General features: G+C 50.3%; 1 long non-coding RNA gene across 2 annotated transcripts in view; it reads left to right on the top strand.

The window, feature by feature from the left end:
* LOC129144056 (uncharacterized) overlaps positions 1–20458 on the top strand; it is a 37839-nt gene extending 17381 nt beyond the window's left edge. The window contains exons 2-3 of one of the 2 annotated variants that reach the window (XR_008548173.2): positions 7755–11497; positions 16656–20458. This is a non-coding gene — a long non-coding RNA (uncharacterized LOC129144056). Of the gene's footprint in view, positions 1–7754; positions 11498–11912; positions 13616–16655 lie in introns of those variants that run through there. The other variant, XR_010157446.1, reaches the window with a different exon arrangement.
* Positions 20459–27029: the final 6571 nt, after the last annotated feature.

The raw sequence follows: 27029 nt of genomic DNA, 5'->3' as shown, positions 1-27029 counted from the left end.
ATCCCAGTTAGTCAGGAGGCTGAGGCAGGAGAATCGCTTGAACCCAGGAGGTGGAGGTTGCAGCGAGCCGAGATTGCACCACTGCACTTCCAGCCTGGGCGACTGGGTGAGAGTCCATCTCAAAAACAAACAAACAACAACAAAAAAAAACAGCTGGGCATGGTGGCTCACATCTGTAATCCCAGCACTCTGGGATTCTTTCTCCAAAGAAATCCACACCAAGACACATCATAATTAACCTTCTGAAAACTATAATAATATAGTAATAACAATTAATAAAAATAATTTCTTTGTGCTCTCCCCAATTCTGGAATCTGTAGGTTTATGCCTTTTGCCAAGTATGAAAAATTTTCAGCCATGATTTCTTTGAATACCTTTTTTTTTTTTTTTTGAGACGAAGCCTCGCTCTATCGCCAGACTGGAGTGCAGTGGCACGATCTTGGCTCACTGCAACCTCCACCTCCTGATTCAAGCGATTCTCCTGCCTCAGCCTCCTGAGTAGCTGGAATTACAGGTGCACCCTACCACGCTCAGCTAATTTTTGTATCTTTAGTAGAGACGAGGTTTCACCATGTTGGCCAGGCTGGTCTCGAATTTCTGACTTTGTGATCCACCTGCCTTGGCCTCCCAAAGTGCTGGGATTACAGGCCTGAGCCACTGCGCAAGGCCAGTTTTTTTTGTTTGTTCATTTTTTTGTTTGTTTGTGTTTGTTTGTTTTTGAGACAGGGTCTGGCTCTGTCACCCAGGCTGGAATGCAGTAGCGTAATCTTGGCTCACTGCAACCTTTGCCTCCCAGGCTCAAGGGATTCTCCCAACTCAGCCTCCGAAGTAGCTGGGACTACAGGCGCATGCCACTATGCCCGGCTCGTTTTTGTATTTTTTGTAGAGATGGGGTTTTTGCTATGTTACCCAGGCTGGTCTCAAATTCCTGGGCTCACGTGATCTGCCCACCTTGGCCTCCTAAAGCCTGAGCCACTGTGCTGGCTCTGGGATCCTCAATCCTATTTCAGGCTTCTGTTTCAACAGGCAGTTGCCCAGGTTAGCATGTAGGTTCTGTCTACTTGTGGGCTTCAGTTCTGAAGGCAGTTTAGTTTTCTGAGCCCTCGCGATGTTAGTCTCCTGTGCTTTGTTCTTCTGGTGCCACCGGGGCACCCTTTCAGTCCCTGCTGGTGGGAGCAGGAGCACATCCCAGGTTGGCCCGGTGTTGCTAGATGACTTGCGTGGGAAAAAGGGGCAGACGCCACTGGGTAGGGGGCAGGGAGACATGAGGCTTTGCAGATGCTGCCCCTGCAGAGCCCACCAGTGCTTTGGTGGTAGAGCAGGGTGAGGGACTCTCCCAGGCTTTGCTGCTGCTGAGGGCAGATGGCACCGTGCCAGGGTCCTGCGTGTGGAGTGAGAGCTGGGGTGACCAGGACGGCCGCTTTGCCGATCCCAACGGATTGTAGGACCCAAGCTGTGGTGCAGGGGCTGGGTTTTGAGGTTTTAATCCTGTTTCTCAGCTTTCCCCTCTTCTGGATTAGTTTACATTGTCGGAACTCTAAGTCAGTTATGACTCAAATATCTACTTTTCATCTTCCAAACTTTCTTGTCCTTTCCCCCTCTCTGTTCTCCCTAGTTTCCTTTTGTGCATTTCTTTGCCCATCCCCACTCCTTTACTATAGTTTTTGTGGAGTTTTGGGGATGAGAGGCTGTAGAGAATATGCCATACTAAACAGAATTCTTTCTTACAGTTTTTAATTTCCTGTATATCTGTGGTTATATCTCTTTCCTCATTCCTGACATTGTCTGTATCTGTTGCTTATTTTTCCCCCTTAAAGTTAGACTTGTCAGAGTTTTGTCTATGTTACTATATCCTTTTAATTAGCTTTAAACAATTCTTATCTCTTAAATTTTTTTTTTTAGTGGAGACGAGGTCTCACTATGTTGGCCAGGTTGGTCCTGAACTCCTGGCCTCAAGTAATCCTCCCTCCTCAGCCTCCCAAAGTGCAAGGATTACAGGTGTACGCCACCGTGCCCAGCCAGAGCTTTCTTTAACATAAGTATTTTGCTGGTGTATTTTATTGGCATTTTAGAAAGTACTCATTTATGGATGCTACTTTTGTATTTCTTTCTTTCTTTTCTTTTTTCTTTCTGTTTTTTTTTTTCAGGGTCTCACACCCAGGCTGGAGTACAGTGGCTGCAATCATGGCTCACTGTAGCCTGGACCTCCCAGGCTCAAGTGACCCTCCTACCTCAGCCTCCTGAGTAACTGGGACTATAGGTGTGCGCCACCACACCCAGCTAAGTTTTAAGTTTATTTATTTTTTATTTTGAGACAGAGTCTCACTCTGTCACTCAAGCTGGAATGCAGTAGCACAATCTCAGCTCACTGCAAACTCTGCCTCCCGGGTCCAAACAGCTTCCCAAGTAGCTGGGATTACAGGCGCCCGCTGCCATGCCTGGCTAATTTTGTATTTTTAGTAGAAACAGGGTTTCGCCATGTTGGCCAGGCTGGTCTCGAACCCCTGACCTCAGGTGATCTGCCTGCCTTGGCCTCCCAAAGTGCTAGGATTACAGGCTTGAGCCACCCGCCCAGCCTACTGTTCTATTTCATTAATTTTTTTATTTTTATTAATTTCCTCCTACTCTCTTGGTATTTATTTTATTATTCATTTTCTTTCTAGAAGTAAGTGCTTAGCTGATTTGTTTTCAATTTTCTTTATTTTATAAAATTTCATAGGACTATTTTCCTGAGTTTTCCCTTGTACTCAGTAGCTCTTAACATATAACATTCTTATTTATATTACTTTATAAATTAATATTTCACTTTGTGTTTCTTCTCTAACAAACAGTTACTTATGACATTTTAAACATTCCAGATAGCTTTGGAATTCTGGACAGGTGAAGGGAGGTAGGGGTGGAGCAGGAAGAAGCTCCCCTTGGTAGTTAATTCCTCAATTATTGCTTCATGGTGAGAAAATATTCTGTAGGATTTCTACATTTTAGAATTTACTTAGATGTTCTTTATGGCTGAATAAAACAATTTTGATAAGTGTTCCATGAGTATTTGAAGGGAGTGATAGTTTCTGTGAGAGACTCTCACACTTGTACATCGATGATAAGGAAAATAATTTTCATTGCAGCTCTTAAAAAATAACGAATATTGATTGAGTTCATATTTTGTGCCATGCGTTGTTCTGGGGTTTCTCAACCGTGGCCTGCTGAATTTGGGCTGGGCAGTTCTCTCAGGGGATGTCCTGGGCATTGCAGGAGGCTTAGCAGCATCCCTGGCTTCTAACCACTGGACGCCAGCAGCATCTCCACCAGTCATTTCAACAAAAATGTCTCCAGACATTGCCAGCTGTCCTCTGGGTATAAAATCAGGCCCAACTGAGAACCACTGCACTATTCTAAAGGCTTACATTTATGAATCCATTTAATCCTCATCACAAACCTGTGTGGTAGGTTCTCCTACTGTTATCCTCATTTTCCAAATAAGCATCTGTAAACAGAAGCCGGGTAAAGTTAAAAGTAATCTTCCAAGGTCACAGTGCTATTAAGCACCATTTGTAATTGCAAACAAAACCAGAAAACTCAGTCCCCAGAATCACCTTACGTGTCATTTGATGAATTGTGGTACATACATACAAAGGAATGTAGGACAGATTCACTGGTTGCTTTGATTTATGTTTGATGAAGAAATCTCAGAAGCGACATTGAGAGGGAAAAAAGCAAGTTGCAGCTATCTTTCAGATGAGGAGAAAATATGCAATCTCACCTGAAATCTCTGATAATTCTAACTTCAGTTTCCCTTTGCAATTTCCTTTCCGTTCCCAGAATTTCCCTTGTGTTTGTGGGAATGGTTTGGGTCTCTTCTTCTTGGTCTTTTCCTTTCAGGAAGCTGCGTTTCCTCAAGTGTCGAGTGGCTCTCGTGCTTCCAGTCACATTTCTGTGAAAGAAACTACTGGGATATTGGGGGCAGGACTTGACGACTGACAGCCATCACCACAGTGCTGACTCTGTCCCTCAAGACCATGAGTGTACCGGGTAGACACACTTCTCCTAGCTCTGGCCAGCCTGGCACTGCCAGTCCCAGCCAGGCAGCTGGGAGGGCGCCTGAACTGCCCCTGGCTGGGTGGCCTTAAGGACCCCAGGGGGTGCTGCCAGCCACGATTCACCCACTTTCCACTTCTTTGCAGAAACCTAACTATCAGTTAACTATCAGGGTCCCCTTTTCTTTGTGTTAGGGACCCACGGGCCTGTATTCCTTTACTGTCATTTGAACGGTATTTTGAGAGAACAGTAGGCACTCAACCGAGGCACACTGCTAAGTCAGTTTCCACTCGAGTATCTGCTTTCCAGCTTCCAAGATTTTCCAAGGTTGTGTTGCTGTTATTCCCTCTTTTATTCCCACACTTGTAAGATTTTGTGTGTGCGTATGTGACACAGTCATACACACACACACCAGTTGTTAAAATGCTGAAATATCTGGTTAATAAACAGAAGCTTCCCTGAGCTTCAGGGGCCCCATAGCCCCAGCCTTTTCCCTGAGACCCCAGTCCCCTACACTTTGTCCTGGGTGGCGAGTGTCTTCCCGCCTTTGGCGATTTCGAGCTTTTCCTCACGTCGGAGGGCAAGGAGCTGCATGCAAAGGGGTGATGCTGAAGGCTGCACCTGCAGTTTAAAAAGGCTCCCCGGATGATTCTGACTACCAGCCAGATTTACAAGCCATTGCACAGACAACAGGGCTAGGGTTCAGACTCTTCCGCTTCCCACAAGTGGGGTTTCAGAGACGTCACCTCTCCTCTTTGAGTCTCGGCTTCTCCATCAGTGAAACGGGGATGAGGATCTCTCTTCAGAGTTGGGAAAATTAGAAGAGATGCTGTGTGCGGCGACCCTGTACCGTGTGCAAGGACGCCCCTCCAGGAAGTTGGTGTCATGTACACGATGACCACCAGGTGGTGCCATTGGCATCGGTGGGGAAGCGCAGCCAGGCTCAGACTCGGGTGGGTGTCTGCAGCTCCTGCTTAGCTTTTGCTTGTTTTGTTTTGTTTTTTTCTTTTAAACTGATGGCTCCCCCAGGAATACAGAATCAGAATCTCTGGGGTTGGGGCTAAAACGTGTATTTTAGCAAGTGGTTTTAGTCCACACTGTGAAAATCTGTGATCCGCTGTTTTTTATAGAGACGGGGGACTTGCTATGTTGCTGAGGCTGGTCTTGAACGCCTGGCCTCAAATGATCCTCCCACCTTGACCTCCCAAAGTGCTGGGATTACCAGCATGAACCACCGTGCCCAGCCTCTTAAGACCGGCTATCTAGAGCACCAAGCAAGGGTGCTCTCTGGAGTAATGGGTTCTTGCCCTTGGCTCTCCCTGGCTTTGGCACGGGACCTCCATGGGTGAATGAGCCCCCGGGATTGATAGGACAGCCCCTGATGGAGCCCACTTCCTGGCTTTGATCTTGGCCGTCCCTCCGTGACGCTTCTGTGCACATCCTCCCGCCCCATCCATGCACAGCATCTGCGCCGAGGAGAGGCTTGGACCCTGCAGGCTGCAGGGAAACGCCACTGGATAAGTGACGCCTACTGCGGAACACCCCTCAGCAGCTTAAAGCAAAGGAAGGCGTGCCAGGAGGTGCCATAGTCCATCCAGGTCAGAGATGACGGGACCTGAGCTCAGGTGGCAGAAGGAAGGGAAGAGAGGAAGACTCAAGAAGCTTTCAGGATGTGTGGGGTGGGGAGGAGAGGGACAGGTCTAGAAAAGCCTCATCCCTCCAACTGTGGTTAAGGGCCAGCAGCAGCAGCAGCTGGGTTTCTTAGAAATGCAAAATCCAGTCTGTAGCCCCAACTACTTAGGAGGCTGAAGCAGGAGGATCACTTGATCCCAGGAGTTTGTGTTCAGCCTGGGCAACATAGTGAGACCCTGTCTCTAAAAGAAAAGAAAGAGAGGGAGGAGAAAGAAAGAAAGAAATAGAAAAGAAAGAGGAAAAGAAAAAAGAAAGGGAGGGAGGAAGGAAGGGAGGGAGGGAAGGAAGCAAGGAAGGAAGGAAGGAAGGAAAAAAATAGAGAAGAAAGGAGAAAGAAATCCAGAATCTTAGGCCTACCAGGCTTGCTGAATGAGAACCTGCATTTTAATAAGACCTCCAGGTGATTTACGCATGCCTTGAAGTGTGCAAAAGCCCTGGTCTAGAGTGTGCAAAGCCCTGGTCTAGTGTGTGCAAAGCCCTGGTCTAGAGTGTGCAAAGCCCTGGTCTACGGTGTGCAAAGCCCTGGTCTAGAGTGTGCAAAGCCCTGGTCTAGAGTTTGCAAAAGCCCTGGTCTACGATGTGCAAAGCCCTGGTCTAGAGTGTGCAAAAGCCCTGGTCTACGGTGTGCAAAGCCCTGGTCTAGAGTGTGCAAAAGCCCTGGTCTACGGTGTGCAAAGCCCTGGTCTAGAGTGTGCAAAAGCCCTGGTCTACGGTGTGCAAAAGCCCTGGTCTAGAGTGTGCAAAGCCCTGGTCTAGTGTGTGCAAAGCCCTGGTCTAGAGTGTGCAAAAGCCCTGGTCTACGGTGTGCAAAGCCCTGGTCTAGAGTGTGCAAAGCCCTGGTCTAGAGTGTGCAAAGCCCTGGTCTAGTGTGTGCAAAGCCCTGGTCTAGAGTGTGCAAAGCCCTGGTCTAGAGTACCAACTAAGATGCTCGCTGTTATGAGTGGGCAGCAATGACATCACCCATGGTAGAGGATGCAGAAGGAGGAGGAGCAGGAGAAAGCCAGGGGCGGTGGGGAGGGGGGTATCTGAGTTCCACTGGAGTCTCCAGAGTTGGAGGGAGCCTGAGGTTACCAGGTGCAGTGTTGGGGAGGAGCTGGGCATGTGCCTGAAGCTAGGGGAGGGCAGGGTCTTGCAGGAGGTGCAGGAGTGGGAGCTGGGGTCACACCTGTGAAGGCTGGAGTCCTGAGTGCAGATGACATCTCTCTGGGAAGTGGGGTAGCACTGACAGTGCCCAGATGGCCGTGATATGGACGGAGTGGATTTGGGCTCAGCTCCTCTGACTCCATGGTTTGTGTTGTCTGCCCAGGGCCTTCCTCAGAGTTGCCTGGCCTTTGTGACAACTTGTCCACCTGATGCCTCCACGCAGTCCTTCACTGGCTTGCAGTCCCCGGTAGCACTCATGACCTTCTTCCCGCAGCCCAGGTTGCTGCTGAGGCCCCCCGCCCCCCAACCCAGGGAACTGCACACCACACCTGCTCGCTTCTGCCAGAATCCTGAGCGGTACCCCTTATCCCCAAGCCTCATTGATTCTGCACCCCAAATCCATCCACTTCTCTTCATTCCCACTGCCACCACCCTGGTCCAAGAACATCACCTTGAATCAGACGACACAAAGGGCTGTCCCACGATCCAGCACTGACCTCTACAATCTACTCCAGCACCGCAGTCAGAGGGACTGTCCCAAAATGCAAATCATTCCCACATGCTTCCGTGTGGGCATCTCTGGTGGCTTGTCACCAGGACGGTGTTGCTGCCACAACCTCTCCAGCTCTGCCTGGGTGTCTCCCCGTGGCACCAGCACCAGCCTCCCCCGTGGCCTTCTGCCTCCAGCCAGGCCGGCTCTTTTCAGCCCCAGGACTTCCCGTGTGCCCCCAGATCTCTGTAGTGGGCTCCTTCCCTACCTCCCCACCTCAGGGAGGCCTTGCGCGTCATTCCCGTTCTCAGCACCATTCCCCCACCAGGGACCCGCGCTGCAGCGATTCATCTGCTCATCGCCCTGGTTATTGTCCATCTCTCCCCACAACTATCAGCTTCCTGCAGTGAGGACGGCGGGACCAGACAGACACATGTATTCACTCTGGTGTTGAGTGACCAGCCAGCGCGTTCTGGAATCCAGAGAAATCTCAGGACCCTGGGGCTGAAGTGGTTGGGAAAAGCTTCCTGAAGGTCCTTCCTGAGATAAAGCTGGAAAGAGGGGCAGACTCTTCGTAAGTACAGACTATTTTGGGCAGGGTCAAGGGTGAGAGATGAGACTGAAGTGTGTGCACAGGAGATGAAAGAGACCAACCTGGCTGCCCGGGGCTGGACGGGAGTGCAGAGGGCCTCAAACACCAGGGTGGCGAGGCTGGATCCAACCAGAGGCCTCTGACAGAGTCCAGGTAACCCTGAGCTCTGGCCCCAATGTCCTGCTCCTGACCTCTGTGCCCTGGGCCAGTCCACATCCTGACTCACACCAGGCCCCATTCCCATCTGAGCTCACCTCGGCCTGCGTCTTCGTCAGTTTTCTGTTGCTATCACAGAATATCACAGACTGAGTAATTTACAACGAAGAGAAGTGTATTAGGCCGGCAGCGCAGGAGGCCGGGAAGTCTGAGATCAGTGGGCCAGCATCTGGTGAGGGCCCTGCTGACGTGTCATCCTGTGGCAGTAAGTGGAAGGACGGGGTGTGTGTGCTCCAGAGACAGACCAAGAAGGGACCGAACTCGCTTTGATAACAAACCCACTCCCACGATGATGGCATTGATGGGCTCGGGAGGGCCCAGCCCTTGTGACCTCATCACCTCTTAAAGGTCCCACCTCTCCGTGCTATTGCACTGGGGACTAGGCTGCCAGTGCAGGAGCTCTAGGGGACACTTTTAAGCCATGGCAGCTTCTCTGTCCCGACTCCCGTGGCCTTCCTGACTTTCAAGCCCCCCTTCCTCCAGGCTAATAATCACAATTGTCCCTGTCCCAGCACAGGCCGTCAGCCCCTCCTCCACCCAGGCCAGAATCGGCGGCAGCAACCCTGGGCACCCCGACCTGCCCTGCCTGCCTGGCCCTTGGGGGGCTTTAGCCACCCTCTGAGCCCATTTCCTCACCTGTAAACCGGGGTGAAGACGTTTCCTCCCTGAGCACGAAATGTTTTTCCACCTTCCTGCTTCAGACTTTCTGGACCAGTGGGGAAGAGGGGACCTGGAGCTGACTCAGCACCAGAAAACAGTCCCCACCAGCTCTCTAATTTGACCCCAGATGTGTCTTTCTCCTTGAATACGGCGGGATGGGCGGCTCCCTCCCTCACCACCTCCCCTTAGAGCCCTGGATTCTTATCTTGAGTGCAAAGCAGGGCCTCGCCCCGGGGCCCCAGTACACCTCTCCTCCCTCCCATTAGTCCTTCCAGCTCACCTCAGTTCTCCACCAAAGGCTGAGCGTGCCAGCTATCCACGGGCGCCTGCCCAGGGCTTCCCGGCTGTGGCCAGGGCAAGAGGACAAGACAAGCTCTTGGACAACTCACTCCGCCCTGGCCTTCTGGCTTCTGGAAAGCCCTGGGGAATTCCAAGCTCACTGCTGGCCCCAGCCCAAGCTGCCACACCCTGCCTCTCCAGCAGCACCATAGCCTCACCCACAAATACTCTCTGCTGCCATCCATTCCTCAGCCCTGCCTCCTCCTCCAGGAAGCCTCCCTGGTGACCCCAGCCCCCAGGAACAAATAGCATTTATCTTTATGCAGAATTGCAGAACTTTTAAAATTTTATTTTTGAGACAGAATCTTGCTCTTGTCACCCAGGCTGGAGTGCAGTGGCACAATCTCAGCTCACTGCAACCTCTGCCTCACAGGCTCAAACCATCCTCCCACCTCAGCCTCCCGAGTAGCTGGGAATACAGATGCACTCCACTACGCCCAGCTAATTTCATATTTTTAGTAGAGACGGGGTTTCGCCATATTGGCCAGGCTGGTCTTGGACTCCTAGCCTCAAAGGATTCACCCGCCTTGGCCTCCCAAAGTGTTGAGATTACAGACGTGTGCCACGGCGCCCGGCCTCAAACTTCTTTTACAGATTTACGCTTTGTGGGGTGTAGGGTCTCCCCTTTGTTTCTGACCAAGTGCCCAGTGTTTGGGGGCTGCCGTGAGCCCCTCTTCTGCTCCCCGTACACAGAATGGAAGCCTGGCTGAGCGCCAGACCACTCGTTTTCTGGACAGGGTCAGGCAGGCATACCTGGGAGCAACCACGCCGCGCCCACACGTGGCTGAGGGACAGGTTTGGGAACCTTGGAAGCGCGTTAGGCCTGAAGCTCAGAATGCAGAAGCTTGAGCCGAGTATTGGGCAGCCACGGAAAATGCTGCACCGCCACCCTGCCCGGGAAAAGAGGCAAGGCAGAGAGGACTCTGCATAATGGCGTCTTTCAGCAGGCCTGTCCGCAGCCACAGGGCTCTCAACGGGTGTTGTCTGGTGAGAGGGTGCCAGTAGCTGTGGGGGAAGGTGCTGTGCCTGCCAGACCTGCAGCTCCTAGGCTGAGCCACTTTTGGACAGGTCTCCCCCGACCCCGGAGCCCCAAGCCACAGGCCCCAGAGTCCCCTGTGCTGGTGGCTTTCCTGGAGGGGGTGAACCTCGCTGAGAGTTACCAGGTGGCCATCTGGTTAGCATGTACAAGTCCAGCCTGGAGCTACTGAACTGGGGACACAGCCCAATCCAAGGCACCTTCTCTTAACTCAGCCACGTGCCGCAACTGCCTGAAGGACTGTGGGCCAGCTCACGTTTGGACAGGGCCTTTTAGCCTCCCCCAAGCCCAGGCAGGTCATTTTGCAGATGAGGAAACTGAGGTTACAGAGGCTGACACATGGTTCTCCAGGGTCTTATGTGGCAGATGTATCTTCACTCCCCTGGTGCCTGTCCCTGTCATTTCTGGGTGGGGAAGGTGAAAGGGGTTTCCTGGCAGGAATCAGTCTGGTCCCTACAAAGGGCCGAGGCCATCATGCTGGGGCTGAGGCAGATGCCGGCCAGCAGGCTACATAAGGCGGAGAGGACCACACGTCACCCTCAGTGGCCAGGAGCACCAGTGCCAGGGCGAGCATCCTGTCAGTAGCAGGGAGGTGGGATGCACCTAGTGTGTCTGGAGTTTGTCCCTTCCGGTGGGTTTGTAGTCTCGCTGACTTCAAGAATGAAGCTGCGGACCTTCGCAGTGAGTGTTACAGCTCTTAAAGGTGGTGTGTCCGGAGTTTCTTCCTTCCGGTGGGTTCCTGGTCTCGTTGACTTCAAGAATGAAGCCGCAGCCCTTCACGGTGAGTGTTAACAGCTCTCAAAGGTGGTACAGACCCAAAGAGTGAGCAACAGCAAGATTTACTGTGAAGAGGGAATCAACAAAACTTCCACAGCGTGGAACAGGACCCTAGGGAGTTGCTACTACTGGCCAGGGGTGGGGTGGGTGGCCAGCTTTTTTTATTCCTTTATTTGTCCTTGCCCACATCCTGCTGATTGGTCCATTTTACAGAGCACTGATTGGTCCATTTTACAGACTGCTGATTGGTCCATTTTACAAACCTCCAGCTAGCCACAAAGCACTGATTGGTGCATTTTTACAGAGCACTGATTGGCACATTTTACAAACCTCTGGCTAGCCACAGAGCGCTGATTGGTGCATTTTACAATCCTAGCTACAGAGTGCTGATTGGTGCACTTTACAATCCTCTTGTAAGACAGAAAAGTTCTCCAAGTCCCCACTGGACCCAGGAAGTCCAGCTGGCTTCACCTCTCACCAGGGGCACCTGCAGGAGACGCAGCAGATATGGGCATCTTTGGTGAGTATCCACTCCCTCTTATGGTGGCTCCCTTAGGGCTCGTTCCTGTCCCTCTCTCAGTAGATGGGGTTCCAGCGAGATGGCCCCTTCTGTGCCCTGCAACAGGCCTGGGGCCAAGGCCTGAAGGCTGACCCATAGCATTCCTTTCCCTGCCAAAATTCCTGCTGCTGAGATGGGCACGAGTTCAACACAGGATGACAGACACCATTCAGGGACTTTTGGAGGGAATGTTTACTTTGGGTTTATTGAGCTGGGTGTGTGGAAGTCAGAGGTGCTGGAGCCTGTGAGAGTGAAGGCGACACGAACTGCAGCTGACTGGGGGAGGTTGGGGAGTGGGGGAGGCACAGGCCTGGGGTCGGGGACGGGACCCTGGCCAGGGATGCCCGGCATCTACACATATGGTCCTTTATCTCAGATCCCATCTTCACCGGGTTTCCATCCCCTCCAAGAAGAGTCCAGCGAGGCTCAGAGCCCAGCAGTCTGAGGCCGGAGCGTGATGTCTTGATGGAGTGCAGCAGCAGGAGGCCACAGGGGGGCTCCAGGTGGAGGCAGGGTGGACAGAGGGTGGCCTCGGAGGTGCGTGGGGCGGGGGCAGGGAGAGTCAGGGGCCTGAGCCAAGACCACGTTGTTGATGGGAGCTGAGGCCCAGAAGACAGGTGCTGGGAAGGGCCAGGGAGTCTTCCAGAGTCAAGATCCCAGAGCCTCCACCTCCCACCTAATGCTGGGATTTGTAGCTGGGGGTGGGCCGGAGACAGGAGGGGGACTGGGAAGACGGCCCTGATACTTTCCAGAGGAAGCCAGCTTTCTCAGGGGCTGCAGGAGCCGTTCGTTCAACAAACCTCAGACCTGTGCTCACCCCTGTGAGGTGGGGGGCATGGGACCTGGGTTAGACCCAGTTCTGACCTTGCCCTCCAGAGCCCACAAGGATAAGGGGAGGCAGGCCTGGTCCTCACACCAGGTGCCCAGCATCCTGCCCAGGCTGTGCTAGGGCTGACCACCCCACGATGAGGGTCCATTTCTACCCCCTCTGCTGCAGAAAGGACAGGGTCTGTCTAGGGACAGATGTGGAGACCCTGAAAGATGCAGCGGCAGGATGGGCCTGGGTGGGAGGAGCTGGAGCTGGAGGAAGCTGGGCACCAGCTGTGAGCCCCACCTCACATCTCCAGCTCACCTGGACTTCTCAGTAATCCCTCAGGCTGGCCTGGGCTGCAGAGGGGGTCCCAGCTGTATCAGCACGCAAGGCCTGCTCTGGGGCAGGCTGGGAAGCCCTGGCTTGTCAGAGAACTGAAACCACACTGAGCAGACACGGCTGCAACCCATGCAGAGAGAGAAGAGCAGCTTTCAGGGCTGCTGACTTTGCACTGGAACCCCAGATGACTCCCACAGACCCTGCTAGACCTGTCCACCAGGCTGCAGCTTCCAGGATGAGATGCCCCATGGCTGATGCAACAAGTTACCACAAACCTGGTGGCTAACACAAGTTTATTCTCTACAGTTCTGGAGGCCACAAGTCTAAAGTCAGTTGTACGGGGTAAAGTCAAGGTGTCAGCAGGGCTGGTTCCCTCTGGAGGCTCCAGAGGAGAAGCTGCTCCTGGCCTCTGCCAGCTCCTAAGGGCTGCCAGCATTCCTTGGCTTGTGGCCACATCCTCCAGTCTCTGCCTCCCTGGTCACATCGCATTCTCGTCTGTGTGTAATCTCTCTTCCACCTTCTCTTCTGTGTGTAGTCCCTTTTCCTCTCTCTTGTAAGGACACTTGTGATTACATTTAGGGCCCACCTGGCTAACCCAGGCCAACCTTTCCATCCCAAGATCCTTAGCTTCGCCAGGTGCAGTGGCTCACACCTGTAATCCCAGCATTTTGGGAGGCCGAGATGGGTGGATCACTTGAGGCCAGAAGTTTGAGATCAGCCTGGCCAACATGGTGAAACCCCCCTCTCTACTAAAAAATACAAAAATTAGCCAGTCGTGGTGCATGCCTGTAATCCCAGTTACTCGGGAGGCTGAAGCAGGACAATCCCTTGAACCCAAGAGGCAGAGTTTGCAGTGAGCCGAGATTGTGCTAGTGCACTCCATCCTGGGCAAGGAAGTGAGACTCCATCTCAAAAAAAATCCTGGCCAGGGCCTGTAATCCCAGCACTTTGGGAGGCTGAGGCGGGTGGATCACGAGGTCAGGAGATTGAGACCATCCTGGCTAACAAGGTGAAACCCCACCTCTACTAAAAATACAAAAAAAAAAATTTAGCAGGGCGTGGTGGTGGGTGCTTGTAGTCCCAGCTACTTGGGAGGCTGAGGCAGGAGAATGGCATGAACCTGGGAGGCGGAGCTTGCAGTGAGCTGAGATCATGCCACTGCACTCCAGCCTGGGCGACAGAGCGAGACTCCGTCTCAAAAAGAAAAAAGAAAATCCTGGCTGGGCATGGTGGCTCATGCCTGTAATCCCAGCACTTTGGGAGGCCAAGTCGGGTGGATCACCTGAGGTCAGGAGTTCGAGACCAGCCTAGCCAACATGATGAAACCTGGTCTCTACTAAAAATACAAAAAATTAGCCGGGTGTGCTGGCAGGTGCCTGTAATCCCAGCTACTTGGGAGGCTGAGGCAGGAGAATCACTTGAACCCAGGAGGTGGAGGTTGCAGTGAGCCGAGATCACGCCACTGAACTCCAGCCTGGGTGACAAGAGCAAAACTCCATCTCAAGGCCAGGTGCGGTGGCTCATGCCTTATAAACCCAGCACTTTGGGAGGCCGAGGCAGGTGGATCATGAGGTCAGGAGATCAAGACCTTCCTGGCTAACATGGTGAAACCCTGTCTCTACTAAAAATACAAATATTAGCTGGGCATGGTGGTGTGCACCTGTAGTCCCAGCTACTTGGGAGGCTGAGGCAGAACAATTGCTTGAACTTGGGAGGAGGAGCTTGCAGTGAGCCAAGATTGCACCACTGCATCCCAGCCTGGGCGACAGAGCAAGACTCCGTCTCAAAAAAAAAGAATCCTTACCTTAATCACACCTGCAGAGCTCCTTCATGCCACATAAGGCAACGGTTGTGTGCTGCAGGGATTAGGACTGGATGTCTTTGGGGCCATCATTCAGCTGACCACACTCTCCCTCCTTCAGGAGACCTAGCCTCACCTGGAGCGTCCTTCATTTCCACAGGCACTCATGGTTGGGCTCCTGGGAAGAGGCCGCTCTCAGGATATGCCAGCCTCCGGGGCTGAGCAGGCCCCCAGCCCGCACCTGGCCTGGGGAGCCCAGGAGCTTGGTGAACCACCGAGGGGGCAGCGGGAGCTATGTGGCTCCCGGAGTGTGGCTGTGGCTCCCCATGCAGCGGGGCCTGGAAAAACGTGATCCCACTCTCCCAAAGCAGGAGGGGGTGGCTGGGGATGCACATTCCCAGGCCCAGGAACCTGGGACTTCCAGAAGCTCCCTTGGCACTCGGGTGCTGTTGAGGCCTGGGCACCACTCAGGTGCCGTTCTCTGCTGGCGAGCTTAGGATCCCTCTGAGAATCACTGTCCTGGGAGCTGTTTACATTCGGAGCAATTCCTTCCTCTGAAGGTCTGATCCTGAGGCCCTATGAGTCTGGGGAACAGATGGCTGAGCCCCACGGCCTCTCTCCAGCCTGGGTGGGCAGCAGTGCGTGTGTGGGACATCTCTGCGAATAAGGGACAAAAGCCACGTCCCCAAGGGACTGACCTTGTGAGGATGGGTGCGGGAGGACTGATCCCCTCCGCCCCTCATCCAAGGAGCAGAGGTGAAAACCCAGCTCACTGCCAGGAGCATGAGGGACAGAGGGCGGAGAACAATGTCACTCGTCTGCTTTGGGTGCCACCCACGCTCTGCAGCCCCAAGTGGCGTCTGCTCCCCCAGGTGCTCAGGGCTCGCCCGCCTCACCTCAGGATTCTCCGTCTTGGCCGCTCTGAGTCCTAAGGGAATGTTGTCTCCCTGCTATGATCTCTTCCCCAATCAGGTCACAAGCACTGGTTCCCCACCCATGAGAGAGGAAGGCCTGAGACACAGCATGGAGCTGGAAGTCCTTGTGCTTCACCACCGACTCCTGCTGGGGGCCGCCTTGGCCTCCCATAGGCAGAGCATGCTTCTCTTTACTGACCACATGTCTTCCCCAGGGCCCTACTAGCTTCTGTCCAGAGCAGGGTGGAGAAAGGGGAAAGAGCTTCCCAGTGGGGGGTTGGGACTTGAAGTCCCATCATGGCCCTACAGCTCAGGACCCCAGCCACAGGAGACACCACCTAGAGTGCCTCCTTTCCTCCATGACACCCAGCACTACATCTGTGTCATTCCTGTTTCTTTGGAGAACAGTCTGTCCTTCCCACCATGGTAGCCACATGATCTGAGTGTTGTGATCACCTCCCATACACCAGGTGCTGTTCTAGGCACTCTGAGTACAGCAGTGACCAATCCAGACGCTCTGCCCTATGGAGCTTATATTCTAGTGGAGGCCAAGAATAGGTGCTGGTAGGGCTTAGATTCTAGTACACACGTGGTTAAAACATGGCTAACTGGGAGGCTGTTTAGGGTGAGATGCTCTGGAACCTTGAGTTCTCATGTGAGCAAATGGAAACCTACCTCAGAAGCTCAGGGTGAACGGTCACAGCCTGGGAGAGCAAAGCCAAAGCTTAACCCGTCAGGAGCCACCACCGCAACTCTCACTGGGGACTTTCCAGTTTGACCAATCAAATATCTTCTTCTGTTGTTGTTGTTGTTGTTGTTTTGAGACAGAGTCTCACTCTGTCGCCCAGGCTGGAGTGAGGTGGCACGATCTCGGCTCACTGCAAGCTCCGCCTCCCGGGTTCACGCCATTCTCCTGCCTCAGCCTCCCGAGTAGCTGGGACTACAGGTGCCCACCACCACACCCAGCTGATTTTTTGTATTTTTAGTAGAGATGGGGTTTCACCGTGTCAGCCAGGACGGTCTCGATCTCCTGACCTTGTGATCCGCCCGCCTCGGCCTCCCAAAGTGCTGGAATTTACAGGCATGAGCCACGGCACCCAGCTCAAATATCTTCTTTGTCTTGTTTTGGCCAACACCTTAATAAAGTTTTCCCCTGAGCCCCCAGGTGGAGTGCTGAACCGCTTATGGTCTGGTGCTGCCTGATTCACAAATCGCTGAATGCTCAAACTAATGAACATTTTTGTTGTTGTCGAGATGGGATCTTGCTGTGTCGCCCAGGCCTGGAGTGCAGTAATCATCGTGTGTCTGGAATTGGTGGGTTCTTGGTCTCACTGACTTCAAGAAGGAAGCTGGTGGCCCTCGAGGTGAGTGTTACGGTTCTTAAAAGCAGTGTGTCCGGAGTTTGTTCCTTCTGATGGTTCGTGGTCTCGCTGGCTCGGGAGTGAAGCTGCAGACCTAGTGGATCTTGCACAGGGGCCTCAGGTGGAGCTGCCGGCCAGTCCCACGCTGTGTGCCCGCACGCCTCAGCTCTGGGCGGTTGATGGGACCGCGCCCCACAGAGCACGGGGTGGCACTCGTCAGGGAGGCTTGGGCCGCGCAGGAGCCCACGGGAGTGGGGGTGGGGTGTGCTTAGGCACGGCGGGCTGCAGGTCCCGAGTCCTGCCCCGCGGGGAGGCAGCTGAGGCCCGGCGAGAATTCGAGTGCAGCACCGGCAGGCCGGCACTGCTGGGAGACCCGGTGCACCCTTCGCAGCTGCTGGCCCGGGTGCTAAGCCCCTCACTGCCCGGGGCCGGTGGCGCCGGCCGGCTCCAAGTGCAGGGCCCACCCAGCCCACGCCCACCCAGAACTTCTGCTGGTCCGCAAGTGCCGCATGCAGCCCTGGTTCCTGTCCGCGCCTCTCCCTCCACACCTCCCCGCAAGCTGAGGGAGCTGGCTCCAGCCTCGGCCGGCCCAGAGAGGGGCTCCCACAGTGCAGCGGCGGGCTGAAGGGCTCCTCAAGCACAGCCAGAGTGGGCACCAAGGCCGAGGAGGCGCCGAGAGCGAGCGAGGGCTGCGAGGGCTGTCAGCACGCTGTCACCTCTCGATAGCTTGCTGCAGGCTCAAACTGCTGGGCTCAAGCAATCCTCCCACATCAGTCTCCCAAAGTGCTGAGATTACAGGTGTGAGCCACTGTTAGCAGAACACCAGCGGTTCGCTCTGGGACCCACTGCTCACCGCACAGAGAGCCAATGACTGGGACGAGTATTGCCAAGGAAGAAAGCTTTAATCGGGCGCTGCAGCCAGAGAGATGGGCGCTCACTCTCAACTCCATCTCTGACCTACTAAAACTAGGGGTCTGTATATTAGGAAGAAATGTAACAATGTTCAAGAAAATAGGAACTGGGATGAAATATAACAATGTGTAGGAAAACAGGAACTTGAGAGGGTAAGGGAGCAATCCTGATGGATGAGGGGCCTGGAGTCTCGTTGTCTGGATGTCATGATCTGGTGAGTTTCAGTTCTTGGATACTTTTTTTTGAGAGGCCTGAAGGTGTTTCCCAAGGAAGGAACTCAGATAAAACAAATGTAAGGTTCAAAAGGGTCAATTTCTATGTTTGTCCAAACAACTATCTTTGGGACAATTGGGTCAGTTTCACCACCATGCCTGGCCAAAAATTTCAGCCTGCCTAAATGTGACTTTTCAGGCCCCAATTGGGACCATGCTCAGCTATTCCCTTGTGAGGCACTGCCCACCTGCCACCAAATTAGGCCCTTGATGCCTGCTGGTCCAGTGGGTGTGTCCAGCCCTTGTCACAGGGGTTGACCTGCAGGGGCAAGGGGACATCCCCCTGAGCCAGGCACTGGGTATTCTTTCCAGCTGGAGTGGGGAGAAGCTCCTTCCCCCCCGGTCCACTGGAGGAGCCTGCCCTGTCTTCAGCCAGGGGAAGGCCAGCCTGAGTGAATGAAACCAACATACGATTGGAAAGAGATGGAGAGGAGGGGAAGAGGGGGTTCTGGTGGCCCTGGCCCTGGTTCCCATTGTCCCCCAAGGCCGCTTGCCCCTGCCCTTCCTGTGTGTCCTATAGCCAATTGGAGTTGGCTTTTGAGTTGTTTGTATTTTTCATTTTCTGTATAGTATAATGTTTTGACATCTTTAAAAAGACCTTTCTGGCTGGGGAGAAGGAGAACTGCCCTCTAACTGGCCAATTTCTAGAGATAGCATATCTGGAGCACGCCTTCGATATGTAAACTAACCATCCACAGCCAGGCCTCCTCCCTCAGGCCCGTACACACGCGAGGCAACATTCCTCTGCCTTCATCATTCCAGGGTCAGGCTGGGCACCTAGGGACCCCCACACTATAGTTTGGAGCCCAACTAGCCAGTCCTAAACTCTTCACATCTCCCCGCGTGGCCTCTCCCAATAAAGGCTGTGGCCTGGACTTTGCCTTGCCCCTCTTTTCTGTGTCCTGACCAAAACATGGTAGTCACATGGTCCTGCAGCATGTTCCGTGCCTCCTGTGTCTGTAGCATCTGTGAGCACAATCAGCTTTCTTTCTTTCTTTTTTTCTGACACAGAGTCTCACTCTGTTGCCCAGGCTGGAGTGCAATTGTGTGATGTCGGCTCACTACAACCTCCGCCTCTTGGGTTTAAGCAATTCTCTTATCTCAGCCTCCCGAGTAACTGGGATTACAGGCGAGTGCCACTGCGCCCAGCTAATTTTTGTATTTTTAGTAGAGACGAGGTTTCACCATGTTGGTCAGGCTGGTCTTGAACTCCTGACCTCAGGTGATCCGCCTGCCTCCGCCTCCCAAAGTGCTGGGATTTCAGGCGTGAGCCACCACACCCAGCCTCAATCAGCTTTCTTTTCTTGTGTCTCTCCTGTGTCTAATTTTGTTGCTGTATCTGACTGACCATCACAAAGCTAAAACCAAACACACACACACACACACACACACACACACGAACTGAGTGGGGCATCGTGACATGTGCCTGCAGTCCCATCTACTGGGGAGGATGAGGTGGGAGGACTGCTTGAACCCAGGGGTTCAAGGTTACAGTGAGCTACGATCATGCCACTGCATTCTGGCCTGGGCAACAGGTGAGACCTTGTCTCTATTTCAAAACAAAAACAAACAAAACCACAGAACAGTTTTCTCTCACTTCCTACCAGAAAGTCCTTCCCTTCCCTCCCCATATGTAAAACTCTTCCTTCTTTAAGCTCTAGTTTAATGTCACCTTCCCCACTACCCCGGTAGCCTCTGAAAGGGCCCCCTCTCTTCCCTGGGGCCCTGCAACCCTCAGTCAGACGTCATGCCTTTGTATCAGAGATGCTTAGTGCCTGGCTAGAGCCTAACTTAACAGTCAGGAAGTAGGATGGAAGTCCAAGTTAGAGCAGATTGCCCATGGAATGGAGCTGATACAACTCTTTAAAGGAGAATATGTTGAAATGTGGCAAAAACTTTTAAAACAGTACACCAGCCGGGTGCAGTGACTCACATCTGTAAGCCCAACACTTTAGGAGGCCAATACTGGAGGATTGCTTCAGGCTGGGAGCTCAAGACCAGCCTGGGCAACATAGTGATGTTACCAGTGGAGGGTCTTGACTACAAGTTGTCCAGTTTCTTGGTGTTTTCAACAAAACATTGGACAAAATGCACAAATGAAGCAATGAAAGAATGAAGCACAGATTTATTGAATGAAAGCATAGATTTATTGAAATGAAAGTACACGCCACAGAGTGGGAGTGGGTTTCAGTAAGCGGCTCAAGAGTCCCTGGTTACAGAATTTTCCGGGGTTTAAATACCCTCTAGAGGTTTCCCATTGGTTACTTGGTTATACCCTATGTAAATGAAGGAGTGGCCCCTGACCAGTCTGACTGGTTGCAGAAGGCAACCTAGGCTGAAGTGAAGTTACAAAGTTACACCTTGTGCAAACGTCTGATTGGTTGCAGGAGGGGACCAATCAGAGGCTGAAGTTAAGTTACAAAGTTATACCCCTATGCAATTGAAGACTAGGCCCATGACCAGTCTGATTGGTTGCAGGAGGGGACCAATCAGAGGCTGAAGTTAAGTTACAAAGTTATACCCCTATGCAATTGAAGACTAGGCCCATGACCAGTCTGATTGGTTGCAGGAGGGGACCAATCAGAGGCTGAAGTTAAGTTACAAAGTTATACCCCTATGCAATTGAAGACTAGGCCCATGACCAGTCTGATTGGTTGCAGAAGGGGATCAATCAGAGGTACTTTGCATTTTTCTTCTGCCTCCCAGAAAGGTGGGTGAAGTTGCAAAGGGAGTGGCCTCTGATCCTTTTGTTACTTGGGTGTGGAAAGTTGGGATTTTCATTTTGATGCGATTCTAGGAAGTCAGAGCAAATTGACCTTAGGTTCTCTGCCTCCAGACCCTATTCTCCTACCTCAGTGAGACCCTGTCTCTACAAAAAAAATACAAAACATTAGCCAGGTATGGTGACGTGCGCCTGTAGCCCCAGCTATTTGGGAGGCTGAGGCAGGAGGATTGCTTGAGCCCAGGAGATTGAGAGTGCAGTGAGCTGTGATTCCAACACCGCACTCCGATCTAAGGGACAGAGTGACACCCTGTCTCTAAAAGCAAACAAAAATGCCGGGAGCAGTGGCTCACACCTGTAATTCCAGCACTTTGGGAGGCCGAGGCGGGTGGATCACGAGGTCAGGAGATCGAGACCATCCTGGCTAACATGTTGAAACCCCATCTCTACTAAAAATACAAAAAATTAGCTGGGTGTGGTGGCAGGTGCCTGTTGTCCCAGCTACTCGGAGAGGCTGAGGCAGGAGAATGGCGTGAACCCGGGAGGCGGAACTTGCAGTGAGCCGAGATCGCGCCACTGCACTCCAGCCTGGGCAACAGAGCGAGACTCCATCTCAAAACAATAACAACAACAAACAAAATAAAAAGGGTACATCATTGGCCCAATACTGTCACTTTTTAGAACATACCCTTTGAAAGTAATCCTTAAAAATTAAAACAAAATGTTGAAGAATTATACCAAGAACAGCAGTCTCTTCATTTCCTGTTGTTCTATTTCATTATTTAGGCATTAACTTCCCTATCTCTAAATAGCAGCTTCTATTCTACTTCTTGGTTGTTTCATTTTAAGCTGCATTTATTGTGTTTCCACAATCCAAGATGAAAATTAGGCTCTTTCCTTCCCCCTGTGTCCCTAACCCCCACACCCATTTTTAATCCCTCATCTTCCCAAGTATATGCAGTTTTAATGGCATTTTGGCTAGATTGCTATTCCAGAGTAATGGCATTGTGACTATGTAAATGCTATTCACAGCTGAACCATGTGGTACTGTAATTACTTTCCATGTCATAGAACAGCTTTTGTCTGTACTAGAGGCAGTGACTGTCATCTATATCTCTATGTACTTATCACTATTTTTTTTTTTTTTGAGATGGAGTCTCACTCTGTTGCCCAGGCTGGAGTGCAGGTGGTGCCATCTCAGCTCACTGCAGCCTCCACCTCCCGGGTTCAAGTGATTCTCCTGCCTCAGCCTTCTGAGTAGCTGGGATTACCAGCACTTGCCACCACGCCTGGCTAATTTTTGTATTTTTAATAGAGACGGGTTTTCATCCCATTGGCCAGGATGGTCTCAAACTCCTGACCTCAGGAGATCCAACTGCCTCAGCCTCACGAAGTGCTGGGATTACAGGTGTCAGCCACTGCACCCGGCCACTTTTCACTAATTTTATCCCCAAACTTTTCCCTGGTGAGATAAATCTACTTTCAATTGCATAAAAACACATTGGATGCCTTTGCAGATTTAACTTATTGAGGAACTCTCTTCTGAGGCCTCCTGTTCTGCTCGTCTGGATGGGTGGCCCTCGTGCCCGGTACTAGCTTTCACCCAGGTGCCTCCTGTCACCATCCCCCAGGGCCTCTCCTTTGCCTCACTCCTGAGCTAGAGCCTCTCTTTCTTGGACTCTATGACTCCTCTTTTCTGTTTTTTCCCCCAACTGTGTTATTAACACATTCCATAGTAGCTTCTAGAAACCAGAAGCATGGGAGATAATTATTTTGAGAACCTGTATGTCTGCAAATGTCTTTAATCTACCCTTATACATGATTGGTGGCTTTCTAGGATAAACACATCTAAGTTGGGAGTGTTATTTTTCCCTATAATTCTGAAGATGCTTGCTTCCTTCCAGAGCTGTTGTGAAGACATCTGAAGCATTCTGATTGATCTTTCTTTCATGGAAGCTGTTTTTTTTTGTTTCTCTCTGGGAGCATATAAAATACGTGCTTTTCATTCAATGAGCGAACATTTCATAGTGATGTGCTTTAGTGTCGGTGTATTTGCATCAGTTGTGCAGAGCACTTGCTCTGGGCAGGGCTTTTTTTCATTCTCGAGGCTTAGGCTTCTGGTAGCTTCTTGACTATTTATTTGGTATCTCTGTCTCCTGTTTTCTCTGAAACTCCTGTTATTCAGATATTAGACTTCTTGCGCTGGATTAGAAATTTTAAAATATTTTCTGCCCCTCATATTTTCCATCTGTCTGTTGACCTTTATATTTTTGTGATGTTTTTCTTTTCTTTTTTGAGATGGAGTCTCGCTCTGTCTCACCTAAGCTGGAGTGCAGTGGCGCGATCTCAGCTCATTGCAGCCTCTGTCGCCCGGTATGTCTGGAGTTGGTTCCTTTTGGTGGGTTCCTGGTGTGGCTGACTTCAAGAATCAAGCCGTGGATCTTCACGGTCAGTGTTACAGCTCTTAAAGATGCCATGACCCAAAGAGTGAGCGGTAGCAAGGTTTATTGTGAAGAGTGAAAGAACAAAGCTTCCATAGCTGGAAGAAGACCCAAAGGGTTGCCGCTCCTGGTTGGGGGGATGGCCAGCTTTTATTCCCTTATTTGTCCCCGCCCGTGTTCCATTTTTGTCCTATCAGAGTGCCCTTTTTTCAATCCTCCCTGCAATTCGCTACTTTTAGGATCCTGCTGATTGGTGCATTTTACAGAGCACTGATTGGTGCACTTTACAATCCTCTTGCTAGCTACAGAGCGCTGATTGGTGCGTTTTTGCAGAGCACTGATTGGTGCATTTTACAATCCTCTTGCTAGCTACAGATCACTGATTGGTGCATTTTACAATCCTAGCTACAGAGTGCTGATTGGTGCATTTTACAATACTCTTGTAAGACAGAAAAGTTCTCCAAGTCCCCACTCCACCCAGGAAGTCCAGCTGGCTTCACCTCTCACTGGGTTCAAGCAGTTCTCCTGTCTCAGCCTCCCTAGTAGCTGAGACTACAGGTGTGTGCCACCAGACCCAGCTAATTTTGTATTTTATTTATTTATTTATTTATTTATTTATTTATTTTTGAGACTGAGTTTTGCTCTTGTTGCCCAGGCTGGAGTGCAGTGGTGTGATCTCGGCTCACTGCAACCCCGCCTCCCAGGTTCAAGTGATTCTCTTGCCTCAGCCTCCTGAGCAGCTGGGATTACAGGCGTGCACCACTACGCCCAGCTAATTTTTTGTATTTTTAGTAGAGACGGGGGTTTCACCATGTTGGCCAGGCTGGTCTCAAACTCCTGACCTCAGGTGATCCACCCGACTTGGCGTCCCAAAGTGCTGGGATTACAGGCGTGAGCCACTGCACCCGGCCCATGTTTTTATTTTCTAAAAGTAGTTTTTTTCTCTGTCGTTTCTCACCCTTTTATTTTAATTTATTTATTTACTTATTTAGAGACAGAGTCTTCCTCTGTCACCCAGGCTGGAGTACAGTGGTGCAGTCTCAGCTCATTGCAACCTCCACCTCAGCTTTAAGTGATTCTTGTGCTTCAGTCTCCCGAGTAGCTGGGATTACAGGCGTGCACCACCACGCCCGGCTAATTTTTGTATTTTTAGTAGAGACGGGGTTTCACCGTGTTAGCCAGGCTAGTCTCAAACTTCTGACCTCGTGATCTGCCTGCATCAGGTTCCCAAACTGCTGGGATTACAGGTGCGAGTCACTGCGCCTGGTCTCACTCTTTTATTAAAATATAAAATTCTGTTCTTGAATCATGGATGCACTACCTCCCTGGGGATATTAATAAGAGGCTTATTTTTAAAGCCTTTCTTTCCATGTGTGGTTTCTGCCTCATTCAAGCTCTTGTTTGTTTGTTTGCCTGTTAGTTTTGGTCTCTAGACTTGACATAAGAAGCTTTCCTCAAATGTATGGTAATCTTTAACAATCCATTCACATTCAACAATGGGGAAAAATAGGTTGGAGGATTTTCAGTTCTGGCCATGACAGAGAAACAAGAGTTGGATTCAGCTTTGTGTTTTAGGCAGCAATAATACTGTAGAAAATATATGGAGTAAAACTACAGAAATGTGACTTTGAAAGAAGAGAAACACATGTGATAAGCTCCATATTACTCCCAGCTCTCTGCCTGGGAGAACTTTCCAAACAATAAACTGTGGCTGAGACAGGAGGCATTGGCCTTATTGAGTAAAGGACATGGAGATTAGACTTTAGAGCTGCTGCAGCGGCTGGAATTTATGGAGCAGAGTAAGAGAGAGGAAGGACTTGTGCAAAGAAGAAACTGAGCAAGATGCATAGTGCTTCTGTTGACTCCGGCCAAATACTAAGCTGAAATGCTCAGGAAAATATTCTGTGAGGCCAATGAGAGAAAAACTACTGGGAAACCGAACTGAATTGATTTCAGAGGTCACATAACATTGGAAAAAAATTGTATTTCAAGCAACTCAAATAGAAGGAATTTGCTGAATGACAAGCATTCATATGAGATGCCATAAAGGTAAACCAAAAACACTCTTTAAAGGAAAACAACATAATCTAGACTGATAATAAGGTAGCATAACAACGTCCAACATACCATAAAAAATTGCTACACATAGAGGAAGTAGCAGAAGCCCATGAAGAGAAAAAGCGGCCGGGGACAGTGGCTCCCGCCTGTAATCCCAGCACTTTGGGAGGCCGAGGTGGGTGAATCACAAGGTCAGGAGTTTGAGACCAGCCGGACCAACATGGTGAAACCCGGTCTCTACTAAAAATGCAAAAATTAGCCAGTCGTGGTAGCGTGCACCTGTAATCCCAGCTACTCAGGAGGCTGAGGCAGGAGAATCACTTGAACCCAGGAGACAGAGGTTGCAGTGAGCCAAGACTGCACCATTGCACTCCAACCTGGGCAACAGAGTGAGACTCTGTCTCGAAAAAAAAAAAAGAGAGAGAGAGAAAGAAAGGGTTAATAGAAACAAATCCAAAGATGACAAAGATTATAAAATTGGCAGCTAAGGTTTTTTGACCAGCTATCACAAGAAATTATTCAAGGATTTAAAGAAAAGCATGGAAATAGTAAACAGATGGGGACTCAGCACAGAAATGAAAGTGTGAAAAAGAAAAATTAGAAATTCTAGAACTAACTGATACAATATCGGAAATTAAAACTTCACAGGATGGACTTAGGAAAATGAATAGTGCAAAGAAAGGATTAGCAAATCTGAAGGCAGGTCAATAAAAACTATCCAATGTAAAGCACACAGAGAAATACGAAAAGAATAGAGCCTTGGTGGTCTGCCAGGACCTATCAAGCACTCTAAGGCAAAAGTAATTAGATCCTTAGAAGGAGATATGTTATATTGGGGCAGAAAAATATTTGAAAAAATGGTGCCAAATTTTTTCTAATTTTGATGAAAATTACAATCCATATATCCGAAAAGCTCAATAAACTCCAAGCAGTATGAACATACACCCCTAGCCACATTAAACTGGAATTGCTGAAAACAAAAAATAAATAGAATATCTTGAAAGAAGTCAGAAGAAAAGGATGCAGTATATATAGGAAAACAACAGTAGGAATGACCGTGTTATTCTCATCAGAAATAACAGAACTCGTAGAAAATGAAACATGAAGTTCTGAAAGAAAAAAAAATCTGTCAATCAGAATTACACATCTATTGAAAATACCATCAGAAATGAAGGTGAAATAAAGATATTTTAAATGAACAAAAGCTGAAATAATTCACTAACAGAAGATCTACATTACAAGAAATATTAAATAATTTTTCAGTATGAAGAGAAACAATGCCAGAGTTTCCTTTGTTTAATGAGTTGCCTTCAAATATTTGTCAAAAATTAGTTCTCCAAGTATATGTGGGTCTATTTCTGTACTCTCTTTTCCATTAATCAATTTGTCTATTACGCCAGTCCCATGCAAGTCTGATTATATTGCTTTATGATAAGTACTGAATTTAGGTACTGTTACCCTTCTAACTTTGTTCATCTTTTTCAAAATGACTTGGGCTAGTCTAGGTGCTTTTAATTTTCATTTTTTTCCTTTCTTTTTTCCTGAGAAGTCTCTAATCTCTCATAGTTGCTTTTAATTTTCTTTTCTTTTTATTTTATTTATTTATTTATTTTTATTATACTTTAAGTTCTAGGGTACATGTGCACAACGTGCAGGTTTGTTACATATGTATACATGTGCCATGTTGTGAATTTTAGAAACAGCTTTTCAATTTCTATATTTAAGAAAACCTACTGGATCTTAATTGGAACTGTATTAAATCTATAGATCAATTTGGGGATAATTAATATGTTAATTTGCAATTCATTGTTAATACATAGGAATAAAATTGACTCCAGTACCTTGATCTTGTGTCCTGCAAC

Source organism: Pan troglodytes, chromosome 4, assembly GCF_028858775.2.
Source record: "Pan troglodytes isolate AG18354 chromosome 4, NHGRI_mPanTro3-v2.0_pri, whole genome shotgun sequence".
Lineage (NCBI taxonomy): Eukaryota > Metazoa > Chordata > Mammalia > Primates > Hominidae > Pan > Pan troglodytes.
The sequence above is the reverse complement of the archived record's forward strand: the minus strand, read 5'-3'. Positions and strand labels throughout refer to the sequence as shown.